Genomic DNA, 20,844 nt, shown 5'->3' on the forward strand with positions numbered 1-20,844 from the left:
GGATTCAGGGTCTCTTGGATTGAAATTTGGGAGGAGAGGATTCTGGGCCAGATGCAACTGAATGCTATAGGATATTGGACAATTGCAACAGATCTTACAAATATAATTAAAGAAGTGAAAGTTTATTGGATGATGAATGTCTGTTATTATCATTTTATCGAGCACCTGCCATGTGGCCAAGCCATATGGACCTCAGCATGTGGAGGTCCTTTCCTAGAGGCTCTTCCTGTCTAGATAGCCTTTAAATAGGGGAGTTTATGATTATAAAAGAATGATTTCTGCAGGAACATCTTCCATTTCTATAGAATGTCCCCAAACAGGGAACTGGTTGAGTTCATTTCTTTTTATTTTATTTTATTTTATTTATTTATTCATGAGAGACGGAGAGAGAGAGAGAAGCAGAGGGAGAAGCAGGCTCCCAAAGAGCAGGGAGCCTGATGCGGGACTTGATCCCAGGACTCTGGGATCATGACCTGAGTCGAAGGCAGACACTTAACCATCTGAGCCACCCAGGCGCCCTGGTTGAGTTCATTTCTGAACAATGAGTTGGATTTAGCTGGACAGTGGCTTTGGGAAGCTGGAGCGATAAAGCTATCCCAGTGTGGGGAAAGAAATAGTAGACATAAAGTCACAGAGTTGTGAAAGCATCTGGCATTTGGGGGAAATGTGGCTGAAACACACTTTGACCATTTTAAGAATATTTAAAAGTAGCTAAGGATACTTTCAGAACACAGTATTAATAAAATTCCTGTTCATTTGGAATAATCATAAATTTGTTCTCTGTAAGTTAAACTTTATAACTATTAGCCCCTTTTTTGGTGGCAAAATTTAACTTACTCCCTTTTCGTTACATATTTTATGGAATTTTATACAATAGTTTAGGGGATACTATAATACGTATATGAGCATCACCCCTAAAGTGGGGAAAACAAATCAAGTTTATTCAGTACCCATCAGGAGTAAAATAGGATAATGTGCAGTGAGATGGTTTTTCCCCACAGTTTTTTAGAAGCAAATTCATTCTGTGGGAGGCTTCTCAGTTACCAGTAATATACAAAATTCAAACAAACAACCTTCCCACAAAATCTTTCTCCAGAACTTAATGGTTCTGTATGCTTCCAGGGACTTCTCAGGGGCCAAAGGTCAGGGACTGTTGCCAGTGTTTTTTAACTCATTACCTTTATCTAATAGTTGTAAAAGTCATGTTCCCCACCCTCATGTTGAGAGTTCTGTTTTGGTTTATTAAAAGGCCAGTGTTGTGATCTAGAACAAAGATGGGGTCTGAGTAAACACTAAATCCCTGGAATAGTAAAAATCTGCATCAGTACGTGTAGTTCACTCGGTCGTGGATACGACAGTTTAATCCTGAGTTAATTAGAACCCAGACCTAAACAGCTCTCTCTGGTTGTTTCCAACCCGTGATGCCCATGCGTGTCAACTGCAGGCTTAGGAGATGTAGTTTTCTCTCTAAAATTAATGTGTGGTGCTAAAACAACACCGAGGTGTTGAACTTAAAGGGCGAGGGAAATAAAGGATTTGAGGTTTCTGATTTGATTAATTCTGGGCCTAGATTTATATAAAACAATTGAAATGTTTCTTGTAGGGAAAAAAAAAAAGGATTCTTGTTTTAGAGAAATACAGGGGAAGCATTCTCAATAGGGTAGTTTGGGGGCACGAATGCTGCCTTTCTAGAGTTGTGTAAGAATGTCCATCAGTGAAACCAAGCCACCTTGAGCCACTGCTCAGCAGGGCTCATCTGCCCCACCAATGGTTATTTTTCTTAAACTATTTTCTTTAAAAACCAGAAGAACATCATTCAGTGCTTAGACTCTTTTATAACTTTGAGTCTTAAGTATTATATACCTATTCCCAGTTGAAGAAGGAGAACAGGACCTTTTTGTTTCTGAAGGGCCCAGAACTGGAGAAACGCCATACCCTTGATCCCAAGGAGGATCATGCTTGAAAATGGGACCAGTGGAAAGGACGGAAGCAGAGAAGTGCACTGATAACATCAGCACCTCCAATCTGTTTTGTCATTTACTGAATCATTGATTAATTGGGTTGCTCTCTGGTACCAAGTACGGGGTCAGCACTGGGTCCCTGCCCTTGAGAAAGTCTTCTCCCATCTGATGAGTCCCTTGCCAGCTGCCCATTCACTGGAAGTGCTGGGGTGGAGGAAACGCTGTAAAACAGCATCAGGGGGGTGAAATTTACAGTGTCTGGAATGCCGGGTATTCTGCAGGACAAATGACTCCGTTTCTTCGACAAATCATCCTTCAAATAAAATAGATTTAAAGTGACTTAAAAGACATGCAAGACATTGTAATTTATGGACATTATTTGGATCCCGATTCAAATAAATCGGCTATAAAAAGACATTTATGAGAAAATTGGGAGAATGGGAACACTAAATATGAGGTTTATATTAGGGAGCTAATGATTACTTTAGGTGTAATAATGGAGTTATACTTATCTGTTGGTGGCATACACTGAAGTGTGCACAGATAAAGTAATTTTTCTGTGGGATTTGCTTTAAAGTCACCTAGTCAGGGTTGGGGCCTGGTTGATTGGCCTAGGCCAATAAATGTTGAGGTTGAGTGTTAAGGTAGCTGGGGAGATATATCCTGGTTATTTTTGTAAATGGTTAAATATCTACATTAAAGTACAAAGTACAATGGCTATGGTACAGTATGGTGAATGCTGCAATAGGACTTTGCACTGAGGAGGGAAGGCAAGACTCGGGAGCATGTTCCCAGAGGTGGCAGTATCTAAACTGGGTTTTAACAAAAGTACGAAGACTGGAGAATCTGTTCCTTTTGTGCCCAGAAGGAAGGTGGCAGAGAGATGCTCTGTGGATTTTCTGGTGGATTTGTTACTGACTGGTTCCTTCCATCCATTCATTCCTGCATTCATTTAGGACGTATTTTTCAGGTTCCTGTTGCATGTGTTGTATGTGGTGAGAATTTGTGGGCTAACAGTTTGGTGAAGGAGATGGTATATTGGTTTGCCAGGGCTTCCATGACAAAATACCACAGACTGGGTGGCTTAAATAACAGAACTTTATTCTCTCACAGTTCTGGAGGCTGCAAGTCCAAGATCAAGGCGTTGGCAGGTTTGGTTTCTCCTGAGGCTTCTCTCCTTGTCTTGTAGATAGCTGCCATCTTGCTGCCTCCTTGCATGGCCGTCCCTCTGTGCTTACCCATCCCCTGTGTCGCTTCCTCTTCTTATAAGGACATCAGTTATATTGGATTAGCCCCAGTCTCCATTTAATCTAGTGACTTCATTAAAGATCCTGTCTCCAAATACTGTTACATTCTGAGGTACTGGGGGCTAGGCCTTCATACGAATTTTGGGGGACAAAATTCAAACCTAGAGGAAGAGTGTTTTTTTTTTTTAATTTTTTTTTTAAATTTTTTTATTGTTATGTTAATCACCATATATTACATCATTAGTTTTTGGTGCAGTGTTCCATGATTCATTGTTTGTTCATAACACCCAGTGCTCCATGCAGAACGTGCCCTCCTCAATGCCCATCACCAGGCTAACCCATCCCCCTACCCCCCTCCCCTCTAGAACCCTCAGTTTGTTTTTCAGAGTCCATCATCTCTCATGGTTCGTCTCCCCCTCTGACATACTCCCCTTTTCTTCCTCTCCTGTTATCTTCTTCTTTTTCTTTTTTCTTAAAATATGTTGCATTATTTGTTTCAGAAGTACAGATCTGTGATTCAACAGTCTTCCACAATTCACAGCGTTCACCGTAGCACATACCCTCCCCAATATCTATCACCCAACCACCCCATCCCTCCCACCCCCAACCACTCCAGTAACACTCAGTTTCTTTCCTGAGATTAAGAATTCCTCATATCAGTGAGGTCATGTGATACATGTCTTTCTCTGATTGACTTATTTCACTCAGCATAACACCCTCCAGTTCCATCCACGTCGTTGCAAATGGCAAGATCTCATTCCTTTTGATGGCTGCATAATAGTCCATTGTGTATATATACCACATCTTCTTTATCCATTCATCTGTCGATGGGCATCTTGGCTCTTTCCACAGTTTGGCTATGGTGGACATTGCTGCTATAAACATTGGGGTACACGTACCCCTTCGGGTCCCTACATTTGTATCTTTGTGGTAAATACCCAGTAGTGCAATTGCTGGATCGAACGGTAGCTCTAATTTCAACTGTTTGAGGAACCTCCATACTGTTTTCCAGAGGGGTTGCACCAGCTTGCATTCCCACCAACAGTGTAGGAGGGTTCCCCTTTCTCCACATCCCCGCCAACATCTGTCGTTCCCTGACTTGTTAATTTTAGCCATTCTGACGGGTGTGAGGTGGTATCTCATTGAGGTTTTGATTTGGATTTCCCTGATGCCAAGCGATGTTGAGCACTTTTTCATGTGCCTGTTGGCCATTTGGATGTCTTCTTTGGAGAAATGTCTGTTCATGTCTTCTGCCCATTTCTTGATTGGATTATTTGTTCTTTGGGTGTTGAGTTTGATAAGTTCTTTATAGATTTTGGATACTAGCCCTTTATCTGATATGTCATTTGCAAATATTTTCTCCCATTCTGTCGGTTGTCTTTTGGTTTTGTGGACTGTTTCTTTTGCTGTGCAGAAGCTTTTTATCTTGATGAAATCCCAATAGTTCATTTTTGCCCTGGCTTCCCGTGCCTTTGGCGATGTTTCTAGGAAGAAGTTGCTGCGGCTAAGGTCGAAAAGGTTGCTACCTGTGTTCTCCTTTAGGATTTGGATGGACTCCTGTCTCACGTTTAGGTCTTTCAACCATTTGGAGTCTATTTTTGTGTGTGGTGTAAGGAAATGGTCCAGTTTCATTCTTCTGCATGTGGCTGTCCAATTTTCCCAACACCATTTGTTGAAGAGACTGTCTTTTTGCCATTGGACATTCTTTCCTGCTTTGTCAAAAATAAGTTGACCATAGAGTTGAGGGTCCATTTCTGGGCTCTCAATTCTGTTCCATTGATCTATGTGTCTGTTTTTGTGCCAGTACCATACTGCCTTGATGATGACAGCTTTGTAATAGAGCTGGAAGTCCGGAATCGTGATGCCGCCAGCTTTGCTTTTCTTTTTCAGTATTCCTCTGGCTATTCGGGGTCTCTTCTGGTTCCATACAAATTTTAGGATGATTTGTTCCATTTCTTTGAAAAAAGTGGATGGTATTTTGATGGGGATTGCATTGAATGTGTAGATTGCTCTAGGTAGCATTGACATCTTCACAATGTTGATTCTCCCAATCCATGAGCATGGAACGTTTTTCCATTTCTTTGTGTCTTCCTCAATTTCTTTCATGAGTATTTTATAGTTTTCTGAGTACAGATCCTTTGCCTCTTTGGTTAGATTTATTCCTAGGTATCTAATGGTTTTGGGTGCAATAGTAAATGGGATCGACTCCTTGATTTGTCTCTCTTCTGTCTTGTTGTTGGTGTATAGGAATGCCACTGATTTCTGTGCATTGATTTTATATCCTGCCACTTTACTGAATTCCTGTATGAGTTCTAGCAGTTTTGGGGTGGAGTCTTTTGGGTTTTCCACATACAGTATCATATCATCTGCAAAGAGTGAGAGTTTGACTTCCTCTTTGCCGATTTGGATGCCTTTGATTTCTTTTTGTTGTCTGATTGCTGTGGCTAGGACTTCTAATACTATGTTGAATAGCAGTGGTGAGAGTGGACATCCCTGCCGCGTTCCTGACCTTAGGGGAAAAGCTCTCAGCCTTTCCCCATTGAGAATGATATTCGCTGTAGGTTTTTCGTAGATGGCTTTTATGATATTGAGGTATGTACCCTCTATCCCTATACTCTGAAGAGTTTTGATCAAGAAAGGATGTTGTACTTTGTCAAATGCTTTTTCTGCATCTATTGAGAGGATCATATGATTCTTGTTCTTTCTTTTGTTAATGTATTGTATCACGTTGATTGATTTGCGGATGTTGAACCAGCCTTGCAGCCCAGGGATAAATCCCACTTGGTCGTGGTGAATAATCCTTTTAATGTACTGTTGGATCCTATTGGCTAGTATTTTGGTGAGAATTTTTGCATCCATGTTCATCAAGGATATTGGTCTGTAATTCTCCTTTTTGATGGGGTCTTTGTCTGGTTTTGGGATCAAGGTAATGCTGGCCTCATAAAATGAGTTTGGAAGTTTCCCTTCCATTTCTATTTTTTGGAACAGTTTGAGGAGAATAGGTATTAATTCTTCTTGAAATGTCTGATAGAATTCCCCTGGGAAGCCATCTGGCCCTGGGCTTTTGTTTCTTGGGAGATTTTTGATGACTGTTTCAATTTCCTTAGTGGTTATAGGTCTGTTCAGGTTTTCTATTTCTTCCTGGTTCAATTTTGGTAGTTGATACATCTCTAGGAATGCACCCATTTCTTCCAGGTTATCTAATTTGCTGGCATAGAGTTGCTCATAATATGTTCTTATAATTGTTTGTATTTCTTTGGTGTTGCTTGTGATCTCTCCTCTTTCATTCATGATTTTGTTGATTTGGGTCATTTCTCTTTTCTTTTTGATCAGTCTGGCCAGGGGTTTATCAATCTTGTTAATTCTTTCAAAGAACCAGCTCCTAGTTTCGTTGATCTGTTCTACTGTTCTTTTGGTTTCTAGTTCATTGATTTCTGCTCTGATCTTTATGATTTCTCTTCTCCTGCTGGGTTTAGGCTTTCTTTGCTGTTCTTTCTCCAGCTCCTTTAGGTGTAGGGTTAGGTTGTGTATTTGAGACCTTTCTTGTTTCTTGAGAAAGGCTTGTATTGCTATATACTTTCTTCTCAGGACTGCCTTTGCTGTATCCCAAAGATTTTGAACAGTTGTGTTTTCATTTTCATTGGTTTCCATGAATTTTTTTAATTCTTCTTTAATTTCTTGGTTGACCCATTCATTCTTTAGTAGGATGCTCTTTAGCCTCCATGTATTTGAGTTCTTTCCAACTTTCCTCTTGTGGTTGAGTTCTAGTTTCAAAGCATTGTGGTCTGAAAATATGCAGGGAATGATCCCAATCTTTTGGTACCGATTGAGACCTGATTTGTGACCTAGGATGTGATCAATTCTGGAGAATGTTCCATGGGCACTAGAGAAGAATGTGTATTCCGTTGCTTTGGGATGGAATGTTCTGAATATGTCTGTGAAGTCCATTTGGTCCAGTGTGTCATTTAAAGTCTTTATTTCCTTGTTGATCTTTTGCTTAGATGATCTGTCCATTTCAGTCAGGGGGGTGTTAAAGTCCCCCACTATTATTGTATTGTTGTCAATGTGTTTCTTTGCTTTTGTTATTAATTGCCTTATAGAATTGGCTGCTCCCATGTTCGGGGCATAGATATTTACAATTGTTAGATCTTCTTGTTGGATAGACCCTTTAAGTAGGATATAGTGTCCTTCCTCATCTCTTATTACAGTCTTTGTTTTAAAATCTAGTTTGTCTGATATAAGGATTGCCACCCCAGCTTTCTTTTGGTGTCCATTAGCATGGTAAATGGTTTTCCACCCCCTCACTTTCAATCTGGGGGTGTCTTTGGGTGTAAAATGAGTCTCTTGCAGACAGCATATTGATGGGTCTTGTTTTTTAATCCAATCTGATAGCCTGTGTCTTTTGATTGGGGCATTTAGCCCATTTACATTCAGGGTAACTATTGAAAGGTATGAATTTAGTGCCATTGTATTACCTGTAAGGTGACTGTTAACTGTCTGTTGTCTGTGTTCGTTTCTGCTCTTTGCTGCTTTTAGGTTCTCTCTTTGCTTAGAGGACCCCTCTCATTATTTCTTGGAGGGCTGGTTTCGTGTTTGCAAATTCCTTTAGTTTTTGTTTGTTCTGGAAGCTTTTGATCTCTCCTTCTATTTTCAATGATAGCCTAGCTGGATATAGTATTCTTGGCTGCATATTTTTCTCGTTTAGTGCTCTGAAGATATCTTGCCAGTCCTTTCTGTCCTGCCAGGTCTCTGTGGATAAGTCTGTTGCCAATCTAATGTTTCTACCATTGTAGGTTACATATCTCTTCTCCCGAGCTGCTTTCAGGATTTTCTCTTTGTCTCTGAGACTCATAAGTTTTACTATTAGATGTCGGGGTGTTGACCTATTTTTATTGATTTTGAGAGGGGTTCTCTGTGCCTCCTGGATTTTAATGCCTGTTTCCTTCCTCACATTAGGGAAGTTCTCTGCTATAATTTGCTCCAATATACCTTCTGCCCCTCTCTCTCTCTCTTCTTCTTCTGGGATCCCAATTATTCTAATGTTGTTTCGTCTTATCGTATCACTTATCTCTCGAATTCTGCCCTCGTGATCCTGTAGTTGTTTCTCTCTCTTTTTCTCAGCCTCTTTATTTTCTATCATTTGGTCTTCTATATCGCTGATTCTTTCTTCTGCCTCATTTATCCTAGCAGTTAGTTCCCTCATTTTTGATTGCACCTCATCAATAGCCTTTTTGATTTCGATTTGGTTAGATTTTAGTTCTTTTATTTCTCCAGAAAGGGTTTCTCTAATAACTTCCACGCTTTTTTCAAGCCAAGCTAGTATCTTTAAAGTCATGATTCTGAACTCTAGGTCCGACATCGTACTAATGTCCGTATTGAGTAGGTCCCTGGCTGACGGTACTACCTCTTGTTCTTTTTGCTGAGGTGATTTCTTTCGTCTTGTCATTTTGTCCAGAGGAGAATAGATGAATGAGAGAACAAAAGGCTAACAGGTTTACAACGTCCCCAGCAAATATACTGTATACAAATCAGAAAAGACCTGAAACCAGGGGAAAAGAAAGGGAAAGAAAGAAAAAAGAAAGAGAAAAAGAAAAAAAAAAGAAAAAAAAGATAAAAACAAAAACAAAACAATTCAAAAAAGGCAGAATATGATCAAATATGATCAGGCTAGTGCATAGATCAGTGCCACACACTAGATTTTGGGCGTATTTTGGTCTGTTAGAAAAAAGGGCCTCCTAAAATTTTAAAGGAAGAAAGACATATATGTACAAAATAAGGGTTGATACAATGAAGGGATGGAAGATGACTGTAAAGATGAAAATTATAAAAGATTTTATAAAAGGACTTGGTAAGATAAGTTGTTTGAAAAAAGAAAGGAGATTTAAGGAAAAAAAAAAAAGGAAAAAGGGAGAGAATGTGATCAGGCAGGAGACTAGAACAAAGCCATACACTAGTGGTTTAGGGTATATTTTGATCTGTTAGAAGAAACTGTATCTCAAAATTTTAAAGAGAGAACAACTTATATATATATGCCAAAAACAAGGATAACTACTATGAAGGGATAAAATATGACTCTAAAAATGAAAAAAAAATAAAAAATTTTTTTTTTTTTTAAAAAGGGATTTATAAGATGTTGGTTGAAAAAGGGAAAAAGAAAAATAAAAAAAGTCAACAAAAATTAACTTTGATGAAATAATGAATCATGGTAAAAAAAAAAAAAAGAAGCCATGAATCTATGTGCAGTATTCTCCTAGCGCTGGAGTTCTCCTATTCTCCTTGATCGATCAACTTGGTCTTGGCTTGCTGGCTGTTTGTGTTGATCTTCTGGGGGAGGGGCCTGTTGCTGTGGTTTCCAAATGTCTTTGCCGGAGGCGGAATTGCCCCGCCCTTGTCGGTCCGGGCTAAGGAAGCTGCTCCAGTTTGCTCTCAGGAGCTTTTGTTCCCTGCAAGCTCTCGGTACAGCTTTGGAGGACCAGGGCGAAAATGGCGGCCTCCCAGTCTCCGCTCGGAGGAGCCGAGAACTCGGGGCCCCACTCCTCAGTGCGCCCCCAGAGAAAAGCAGTCACTCCCGTGTCCCCGGTCTCTGGCCGCACTCCGTGCTCACCCGGCCTGTGATCGAGCATTGCTATCTCTGGCACCCGACCCCGCTCGGAGTCTCCAAACCCAGCAGATCCCTGCAGTGCGTTCCCGCACCGCTCCTCCCCGGGAAGGAAGGGGAGTCTCCCCGGATCTGCTGCTTGTTGGGTCCTTGCTGGGGGAGCCGTGCCCCGACTGGGCCGCAGATCACAGTTTATGGCAACCCCGAGCTGAGAGCCCGCGACTCTGCTCCGTATCTGCAGCCGGCTTCCCCGCCCCGACACCTGGGAGCTCTGCCGCACTCAGGCACCCCCGGTCTCTCTGTGACCCCAAGGGTCCTGAGACCACACTGTCCCGGGAGGATTCCACCCCCCGCTTAGCCACTGCAGCGACGTCCCTCCGCCGAGCCAACTTTTAAAAGGTCCGATTTTGTGCTCCGCGGCTCTATCACTTGCCAGAAGCGGCCGGCGGAGTCCCCTCCCCCGCCGTCTATCCTCCCGAATATCGCCTCGGATTCACTTCTCCGCACGTCCTACCTTCCAGTAAGTGGTCGCTTCTCTGTTCAGAGAGTTGTTGCTACTCTCTTCTTCGATCTCCTGTTGAGTTCGTAGGTGTTCAGAATGGTTTGATCCCTATTCAGCTGAATTCCTGAGACCAGACAAAATCTAGGTCTCCTACTCCTCCGCCATCTTGCTCCGCCCCCAGAGGAAGAGTGTTTAACGGACTCTGGAGACATCTAGGAACTCTTCGCAGAGGAGGGGCCTTGAACAGCCTCTTGAAAGAGGGTAGGATTTCACCCCTCCACTGAGCACTGGGGGCAGGGTGGGGCGGGAGCTGAGAGTCTGCAGGGAGTTCCCAAAGATGAGGTGTGAAGGTGGGGGAGAGAGCTTTGCAGACCAAGGTGGTGAGCAGCCATTTCAGCAGAGGAGATCTGGAGTAGGGGAACCAGGAATGGAGAGGAGGGCTGGTGGTGAGGGCTTGTTCTGGGCTGGGTGGGGGATGAATGAGAGGGAGGGGAAAGAGCACGTGCCCTAGGGCAACCAGGCCAGGCTCCTCCCCAGAAGACCAGGCCGTGAAGAGAAATGAGGAAGAGGTTGGAGTTTTCATCTAATAGCTTAACATGCTAATCACCGGAGTAAGATGCAGTTGTAAAAATGTTACAGAAGAGAATGAAGTTAAAAAGTAAAATCATACTCCTCACCCTGGTTTTACCAACAGCCTGTGCTTGGCCTTGCCTGCTTTTTAAGACTATTTAAAAAAATGTGAGCAAGTGTGTGTGTGTGTGTGTGTTCACGCACACACGTGAGAGAGAGAGGGGTGGCTGGGGGGGGGAAGGGAAAGAGGATTTGCTTGCCCTGACCCCGTTTGTTGACTTTGGCCTTTCTTGGCGTTTCCCTCATTCTTCCAGTCCTTTATCCCCAAAAGGTAAGGGACATGAACTTCAGCAAAATAATCAAAATCATTCTTACATATATTCAGAGTTAAATATTTTGGATCATATATATAGATAATTTAATCTCAGATAAGATTTCAGAGCAAGCCTGCCTGCCTGCCTTCCTTCCTGCCTTCCTGCCTTCCTGCCTTCCTTCCTTCCTTCCTTCCTTCCTGCCTGCCTGCCTGCCTTCCTTCCTGTCTTCCTGCCTGCCTTCCTGCCTGCCTTCCTTCCTTCCTTCCTGCCTTCCTGCCTGCCTTCCTTCCTTCCTTCCTGTCTTCCTGCCTGCCTTCCTTCCTGCCTTCCTGCCTGCCTTCCTGCCTGCCTTCCTGTTCTGTCTTTTTAAATAAAAGAGGGGTTTGCACAAGTTTTATTCAGTAGCGCATTTTAGTGTTTAAAGTTTATGTTGTCGGTATGCTTTTTATTGGTGTTGTAACTGCCTGGACAACAACTAAACCCTGTGTCATGAAGAGTGCTAGTGAGCCTTCTGAAAACGTTGCAGCCATACCTCATCCTGTTGCCCTTCGCTCATACTGCGTTTTTTACAGATTGAAGCTTTGTGGCCACCCTGGGTTGCTCAAGCCTATTTATTGGTGCCATTTTTCCAACGGCATTTGCTTACTTCATGTCTCTATGTCACATTTGGTAAGGCTTGCAGTATTTCCAACTTTTGCATTATTATTACATTTGTTATGGTGATCTGTCATCAGTGATTATGACTCACTAAGAGCTCAGATGATGGCTAGCATTTTTTAGCAATAAAGTATTTTTTAAAGCATGTGCATTTTTTTTTAGACCTAATGTTATTGCACACTTAGTAGACTGCATTCTAGTATAAACAAAACTTTAAATGCACTGGAAAGCCAAAAAATTCATGACTTGCTTTTTGTAATATTCATTTCATTGCAGTGGTCTGGACCTGGAGCCACAGTATCTCCAAGGTATGCCCGTATATGTAATTAGATTGTCTAGTTACCGCATTGAGATGTGTGGCAAGGGTTTTTCATGCTGTTTCTGAAAACTGATTTGGACTAGTGGGAAGATCTTAAGAGTAACACCTTATCAGACCTTTTGGAGAATGGAATATTGTTGTATTGAAGAGGCTACCATCAAATGTATAAACAAAATCTTTATAAACCATTGGAAATGGTGTTACTAATCAAATTTCTATCTGTTAATTTTTCAGCAGTGGACTGTAATATTTAAATTCATATTAAGATTTTCATTATGACTTTTTTTGTCATGGTATTTTAGATAAGCTTTAATAATTTTTTTGGTACCACATCATCAATTTTTGATAATTATTAAATCCATTTGCATGTCAAAGCTGCTGAATCAGAGCTGAGGGACCCTGGTTCTGGTGGAGGAAACAGGCAGAGTCATACAGTACAGGGCACTGGGCTTGCTGAGCCGAACCTGGAACCCTCATGCTCCTGTCCCGTGGTCTCTTGCCACTTTCTCTGGCCTGTTTATATGTGGTTGACCCCACTGCCTGCGGTTTTGCTCTTTTTCTCAGTCCTGGAAGGCAGAATTCTCTGTTATTTTAGAACCTAGAAACCTCAGAGCTGAAAATCTGACCATTTACCCTCCCCCCCGGACACCCACCTTAGCCACGTGTGATGCCTCTTGGAAGCTGTTCGGAGAGTTAGAAATTAGTACTTTTTTTTTTCCATTTTCATTAACGAACTTCTAATCAACAGAATCAATTGAGAACCAGCTTTATCATTTAGAACTGTTGTAAATCTAGCCCAGTGCAGAAAAACTTGGTATCTGTCCTGCTTGGGACTGCTTTATCTTGAGTAAAAATCCTAATTTCATGGGACTTTTTGAAATTTTGGAAACTAGCTTATGGCCTTTGGTACCCTCTGGGCCCTGACTGGGAACCACCATGCACGAGGGGAGAAACCAGGCTTGAGTTTTAGCCAAGCCATTCAAGGAGACTTTTGTGTAGCTTTGTTCAGTGTCTGAAATGAGCACCTTTCCACCAGAATAAAGTTTTCCGCCAAGTAGTTTGGTAGGAATGAAATATAGCTTGTTCTGCCAGAAGTCAACAAGACGGCCTGGCCCCATGTTGTTCTGGTCAGGCGGTGACCCTCCATATTCGTTCTGAGCTGGATGTCCCTTAGGCCACTTTGGGACCTATGTGCTCTGAGGAGGGGTCTCACATGGGAAGGGCGAAGAGGGGAAGAAAGGACAAGATGAGGCTGTGGCATTCGTGAGCCCGGAGGCCTATGATAGTCACGTGATCCCCCCTTTCTTAAATAAAAAAAGATAATTGCCTTTCTCGCTGTCTACAGATTAGGGGTCTGTGGGGTTCTCTTGGTGTGTTTGGCATATGTAAGTTTTGGTTATGATGCACACCTGAGGGGGCCTGTGAGTCCTTACGTTGTGTGCCGTACCCAACCCAGTCAGATTGTGGCTTTCAGTAATTCTCTGTTTGCTGCATTAACATCTAAGAGAAACAGTTCCTTTGAAAATAAAGTGGTATGTACCTTCATGGGCTGGCTTCTTTGCTACAGCATTGTGCTGCCCCTACCCGCTTTGAGAGGCTGAAGCCAGCCTCCCGGGGTAGCAGAGACTCCCGACAGAGGGCACCGGCAGACAATCTTCGCCCGAGTCTCCAGGCTCTGCCTGCTAGTGGTGATCTTTTTAGAGAAGAAGGAGCGAGGCTGGGCTTTGAAATCAGACCCCAGGGTAACTTCAGATTCCGGCTGGGGGGCATCTGGTGGTTTAGTTCCTGAGCTGAATGATAAGATTTATCTCCCAGGGTCGCTGTGAGGGTGGAGTACCAGTGCCGTGTCTCACTGGGACCAGTACAAACCCTTCTCCTCCCTGCCTTTTATGTTATTCAGTTCTGTGAATCAAAGGAGGCGAGGTGGTATCCCCTGAGCACTCAGTCTGAGGCTTTGGGAGATTCGAGTTGGCCGGGAACTTTGGCCACCTGTAAACAGGTAGAGCTGTTGTATCCAGCACATCACCATCCGCGGAGTGGGGCACATAGCCTCTTATTAACCCTTAGTGACTCCTCCGGACTGAAGTGCATTCGTGATGGACATCACCCCTGGACCTCCATGCGGGTGTGAAGGAACTGCCTGGGACCATCCAGAAGATGTGTGTCTTGTGCTGCAGCAGGCACTGGAAGTTTAAGTGAGACTAAGATAGCCACACGGGGGCATCTCGGTGCCAGGCTCCGGCCCCAGGACGGGCAGTGCTCCCAGAGTTGCAGATCGAGGCACTGAGGCACGCAAGCCCAGAGCATGCCCTCACAGCGGAAGCAAGTGCTACAGCCAGCTGACCCCCATAAGACCGGGAGAAGCCCCGAGTTGTGGCTCGGGTTTTTCAAAACATAGTTGAGAAAAAAGAAAACATCAGTGTTACAGAGAATTCAGATAATCCTGTGGATTTCACAATGATAAAATTTTGTGTTATTAGGGGTCCAAAATAATGAAGAGAGGGAGATATGTTTGGTATTAGTGTTAATTCCTTTCTAGTCCTACCTCTTCCTTTTGTGTTTCTAAGGCGAGATGCACAGGGAGCTAGTGGAGAAATACTTTCAAAGGAAAACATAGACCCGTTTCATACAGTCCCATCTGCCTGAACAGCACTGCGTAGACCATCCTTGAGTGAATTCTTTCTTGGGTGAGAGCCTTCTACACTCCAACTGACCGTGTACCTGGTAGTGTTTGCAGTCTGTGGTGGTTTTTGCACAAGAGTGTCTGCTTTCCTGATGGGTTTAGATCTTTGTACTTAAGATCTGATTTGAAATGTTTGTCCTTAACAGAGGTTTTGAATATGCTCATAACCACCACGTTAGACATAGGCCGTGGGCAGGCTACCTTGAAACCCAGGGTGACACAAGGTTGATCCCTCTGTTTATTTCCATTTGAGTCGTATGCTGAGTGCATGGACGACAGTTCGTCCATGAAATGCTTTTCTCCAAGAAAATGCTGCCATCTTGAATCCCAGATAGCTATGGGCACCTTTAAACGAACTTGAAATGGTGTCACTTTGATTGGAGCTCTTCCATGAGTTCAAATTCTGTTCTATTCCATCTGGCTTTTCCACCTTGTCCAAGACACTGAGCATCAAAGGACTGGGCTTCCAGATCCAGCCCATTGTTCTTCAGCTACGGGCTGGTAAATAAGTCTGCTGTGGCACCAGGCTTGCCATTGCTGTGGTGGGTCTAGAGCTTTGGAGGCCTGTGTTCCTCACTGAAGGCTGTTAAGGAAAACCCTTCACCTCCCCGAGAAAGTTAACTCATTTGAAAAAGAGGGTGTTAATAGCTATCGTGGAAGGTTGTTGAGAGAATTAAAAAAACCTCACTGGTGAGAGCACGATGCATCCAGAGGGAGGCCCATGTGCAGACAGCTCTACTAGCTGCCAGACGCCCCCCTCACAACAGCCCAGGGGATCTGACTCCAGGCAGATTCACTTTTCAATTAAAATTTTAAAAATCCAGCTTATACTCCTGAAAATACTAATATGGAGGTGAATTTTTTGGGCATGACTAGGTTTAGTTGGTGGCTTTCTTCGGTAAGCACAGTAAAGTGAAATAGAACACTTGGTCGGGACCTGAGTCCAGATACCAAAACTTCTATTTTTGGAAACCCTGTCATTTTATTGTAAACATTCAGCAGAGGGAAGGGTGTAATTGTCCAGGTACACATTTACTGTCTTGCCCCCGTCTAGTATTCCTATTGTGTTCGGGCATCACCTTTTCCCTGCATTAAATCGTGTAATTTTTAAAAGTCACGCAGCCTTTGGGGCTCCTGGGTGGCTCAGTTGCTTAAGCATCTGACTCTTGGTTTTGGCTCAGGTCTGGATCCTGGGATCGTGAGCTCGAGCCCCACAGTCAGCGCAGATGCTGCTTGAGACTTTCTCTCCCTCCCGCTCTGCCCCTCCTCCCTCCCCTGCTCTCTCTCTCTCAAATAAATAAATCTTGAAAAAAAGTCATGCAGCCTTTAAAATAATGCTAGAGAATGCACAAAGAGGAATTAATTTTTTAATCAAAATTTATGAACTTGCTGTATAACACTTTTATGAAAGTCCTACTTGAATTATCTTTTTCTATTTGGCTAAAATAGAATTTGATTTTTCTATGGAGTATTTAACGTTTTGGGTCATAATCATGCCAGGGATGAATTAATAGATCTTCTCTGAGTGAACTGTCAGGACAGATCCCCTCTGGGTTTGAAATGTAATTAAAAATGTCAGTGAACTCTCTTGGAGGTCCACAGAGCTTCAGGGACCCCTAACCAACGCCGGCGAGGACTGACAATAGCCACCCAAGTGCAGAGAACATAAGGCAGCTGCAAACTCTCCAGGAGCAGGAGGGAGAGGCTACCCATCACCTCTGTCAGGCTTTTCTTGTCTCAACTTCCTTGTAGTTTCAGGATATTATTCTCAGATTTCCTGCAGGGATGTTTTTAGCACAAGGCAGTGGGTCCAGTAGGGGGCCTCTCTCAATAAATGGCCAGTGCAGGAGATCTCCAAAAGAGGAATGAGTCTCTAAATTTAAATATCCATGCTCTCTGCAACCCTTCTCCCTTTAATTAGGCTCTCAGACTTGCTTCCTTTCCACTTGGCACACCTTTCTTTTGTTTTTGGCAGGCTTTGAAGGGTGAAGTTGTAGAGAGGAGGGCTGGAAGAATCTTGTTGGTGGCCGCCTGTCCCTACCTTCCCCATCTCTTCCCTCCACAGAGGTACCTGACTGCCTCAGAGCTGATAACAGTGAGCTGAAGGTAGAGGAGGAGAACAATTTTGTTTGGGTAGAGGTCAGTAGGTACAAAGCAACTTGTTTCCAGGGTGTATTAAAAATACTGGTTTCATGCAAATAAATAATCATGCAGTTACTTATAAGCAGGCAGTCGTAATATATGTTGGGTTTTTTTTTTTTTTTTCTGTTTCCCTTCAGATTTCCTGTGTTCCTTTTATATAAGTGATTGCCCAGATCATAATTCTCTGCTGAGATTTGGGTTGGATTCAAGAATTTGGAGAATTCCTGCAGCTTTGTAACTTCAGGCGTGTGACCAGCTGAGAACTTCACCTTTTGAGGAGTTCTGCATTTTGCCAGTCATCTCTTACAACTGAGTGCCAAAGGTAAGTCTGCAGTGCCCTGCTTAAAACAAATGCGAGAAATTGGTGCTTTTGCCTCAAATGCTTGATTTGCAGAGTAGGTTTTACATGAATTAAGTGGCAGTAAGTGTGGCCCCGAAGTGTTGAGCCACATCCAATTGAAGGTTTCAAGGGCTCTGGTTCAAAAATTAGATTGCTCTTCCTGCATCAGCACATGATGGCACGGAGTAGCTAGAAAGCAGAATGGTGGGTGTCCCCCACTTGTAAAATGCCCTGATACTCCAGCTCTGCAGTCCAGTAGGTGGTCTTGAGCCAGGCCTTTTGTGCACTGCTTTGGGAGCATGAGATAAACAAGAATTGCCTTTAGGCTACTTTTAGTCTTGTAAAAGTTCCTTCCGACTTTGGTCTTGGGAAGATAAGTCTACATGAAAATATGCCAACAGATAAAGGATTCTGGGGAATGCTGTGCTTGTTTGTATGAGAAATCTGCTCATGTGTGTTAAAATTGTACCGGTAATACAGCATGTGGGCTCGGAGGTCCAGGGGTCCTATAATAACAGGTACTGGACAAAAACATGTGTCTGTATAACAGAGATATTTCTCAACCCTAAAAAATCGTTTGGGACATTTGATTTAAATATATGAGTTGTGGTTTGATAGTCTGATTAATCTGGTGGTGTGTCTCTGGCCAGGCAATAAGGAGTGCTTTATGAGAAGGTACAGTTTCATCCCCAGTAGGGAGAGCACCCAATTCATTAGCTTTCCTTCAGAACCTTATTTTGCCTGTGTTATTCACAAATTGTTTTAAACTATTCTTGGATCTATAGCTTTGGACTATAAAACCTCTTGGTGTGATATCTGTAAGTTTATTGGTTTAATATAAATTAGAATTGTCTTTCATTTGGCCTAAAACTACTACTAAACTTCTTGTGAGTGGGTTTTTCCCCCCCCTTGACCACTTTTTTTTTTTTTCTTCTTTGGAGGCTTCTTAATTTCACTTATGTTCCTTATTGATGTGTGGTAACCAAAACAGCACAGAAATAATATGTAGTATTTCATAAGGGTAGGATTAAGTGTCTGGGTGTCTTCACCTTATTATCCTTTATGGTTTCATTTGGTGGAAATGATACATCTCATTTATTTAGAGCGTTGTGATTTCCAGATCTACATCCTGGTTTGGAATCGTAAGCTTGGAGGTCATATTGTGCAGCCTGATTCTATGCCCTCCTTCCTTCCTCCCGCTATGCTCAAAGTTATTCTGACCTTGCTCCCTGGACCTGTTTCTTTCTAGCCTTACACCCCCTCATGCATTGATGGGGCACTCCCAAGTTTCTCTTGCAGACATGATACAAGATAAACACCATTGGGGTATTAGACATCCAGTCCTAGGAGATTTCCATTACACAGGAAAGCTCTTACCCGTCGCAGATCTTTTTTTTTTTAATAGTCATTGAAGTGGAACCTTTTAAGACTTAGTATTTTATAAATGCAGTCATGTATTTCATGGCAATAAGAGAAAAATAAGCACAAATCCTCAAATCTGATTGTCAGAATTCATCAGTAATTCATCAGTGTCAGCATCTGACAATGATATTAACACACTTAATCATTTCAATTATTCTGAAAGTTTCTCTTTTGCAGAGACTGGTGGGCAGGGTAGTAACATGCTCACTCCCAGCAGGGTATTCTGCACAAGTGCCTGGCAGCTGTCAGTGACTGTTGGGCAAATGGCTGATTCCTGGGTACAATTAGGTAGAGAACCATTCATGACCATGAAAAGATAGTTAGAAAAATATCCATACCCATATTATTTTAAAGAGTTAATTTTTACAAGCTCATGACATCCATGGCCAAAACCCTGTAACTTCTTAAAAATTACTTCTGTGGTTTAGATAAATGTCCAGTGGGAAAATCATTAGATGTATCCATTCATATACTAGATATTGTGAGCACCAACTGGATTCTAGACTACTTTTTCTTACAGTTTTAGCACTGTGTTTTAGCAGCTACAAAAATAGATAAAATAAGCTCTAGACAGCATTTCTCTTGCCCTTTTGGGATGGGGGCAGGACTCTGACAGCTCTGGTTGAGGTTCTTAAAATGAGTCCCTGGTGCCCAAGGCAGAGTGGACTGCCCCTCCGAAAGGAGTCTGGAAAAGCCACGGGAAGCTGTGTTTGGAGTGAATTTTAGAGAATGAGGGCATGTGTGTGCAGAGGCATAGTGGGTCCCTTTGGTAAGGACAGGCTGGGTGGATTCGCTGGGTAATGGCTCTTAGAGTCTCCAGATCATTTAAGCAATAATGAGTGGGGACCCAGCATGCTCTTTGGTCAGTGGTCTTTCACGCGCCAGCAGGAAAAGTGACTTTATCCAAGGGCATATTTTGGAAAGAAATGGAGGCCGCGCTAGCCTGGTAAAGTGGTGAGCGGGATGTCAGCCTCTGATGCATTTCCCAGTTATTAGGACTCAAAGTTTGCCCTGTCCCAGCTGAGACCTGTACCTAAGCCTGGGCTGTGGGGAGCAGTTTGAGGAGGGTGGAGTGTCCCAGCTACATCTCAGAGGGGCCTGAGTGGGGTCCCGAGCCCCTGTTTCTAGGTGGTATGCTTCCCTGCCCTGTATTCTTGTCTTCCCTGGAGCCTCCCCGACTTTGAAGTTGAAGAGCAGTCTTGGGAAATCCTTAGCCCTGACCCTGCCTGATGTGGGGAGTGGGGATCATGGGAGAAGCAGGTAGCAAAGCCCCTTCTATTTACACTGGCACTGGTAATGAATGTAGAGCCTGCACTTAATTCTTCCCATGTATCATTGAAAATTGACTCTAGTTCACTGTCATTGGAGGCTGCCTGATGTTTACTGGGGATGGAAGATGTGAAGGGCCTTGTACACTGTGCTGAAAATTTATTTTTTGAAAAACTACTTGGAGACATTTTTAGGACAGAAGCCCAAGGGGTAGAAGGATGTTGGGGTAACAGGGGAGGAAAGACCATGGCTTAGGTGATAAGACTCATGAGTGAAGGGAGGGAAAGGAGGCCATGGATTCCACAAACTGTCAGTTGCTGATATGAGTATTGGAGAGCAGATGTTAGCAGCGATCTTGTAATGTCGTTTCCGTCTTTGCTTTTTTTAGCTTCATGGAGGTATGATTGACAAAATTGTAAGAGACTGAAAGTGTATATTGTGGTGATTTGATACATCACATACACCATGAAAGAATCCTGACCATCTAATTAATTAACACATTCCTCACCTCACATATTTATCTTCGTGTGTGTGTGTGAGAACATTTAAATTTCCTCCTCTTAGCAAATTTCAATTAAATAATGCAGTGTTATCAACTGTAGTCACCGTGTTATACATTAGATCCTCGGGCCTTATTCATCTTACAGCTGAAAGTTGTACCCTTTTATCAACCTCTGCCTGTTTCCTCCAGCTTAAGCCCCTGGCAACCCCTTTGCTACTTTCTGTTTCTACGAGTTTACCTTTTTTTTTTTTTACGATTCCACATATGAGTGATACCACGCAGTATTTGTCTTTCTCTGGCTGGCTTATTTCGCTTAAC

General features: G+C 42.9%; 1 protein-coding gene across 6 annotated transcripts in view; it reads left to right on the forward strand.

The window, feature by feature from the left end:
- Positions 1-20,844, forward strand: part of NCK2 (NCK adaptor protein 2) — a 153,443-nt gene that overhangs the window by 64,009 nt on the left and 68,590 nt on the right. For 5 of the 6 annotated variants that reach the window (XM_027621760.2, XM_027621762.2, XM_027621763.2 and 2 more), the window contains one exon: positions 17,131-17,315. The gene's annotated coding sequence lies outside the window, so the exon portion shown is untranslated. Of the gene's footprint in view, positions 1-12,125; positions 12,158-17,130; positions 17,316-20,844 lie in introns of those variants that run through there. The other variant, XM_027621761.2, reaches the window with a different exon arrangement.

This window comes from Zalophus californianus, chromosome 8, assembly GCF_009762305.2.
Source record: "Zalophus californianus isolate mZalCal1 chromosome 8, mZalCal1.pri.v2, whole genome shotgun sequence".
NCBI classification, from domain to species: Eukaryota; Metazoa; Chordata; class Mammalia; order Carnivora; family Otariidae; genus Zalophus; species Zalophus californianus.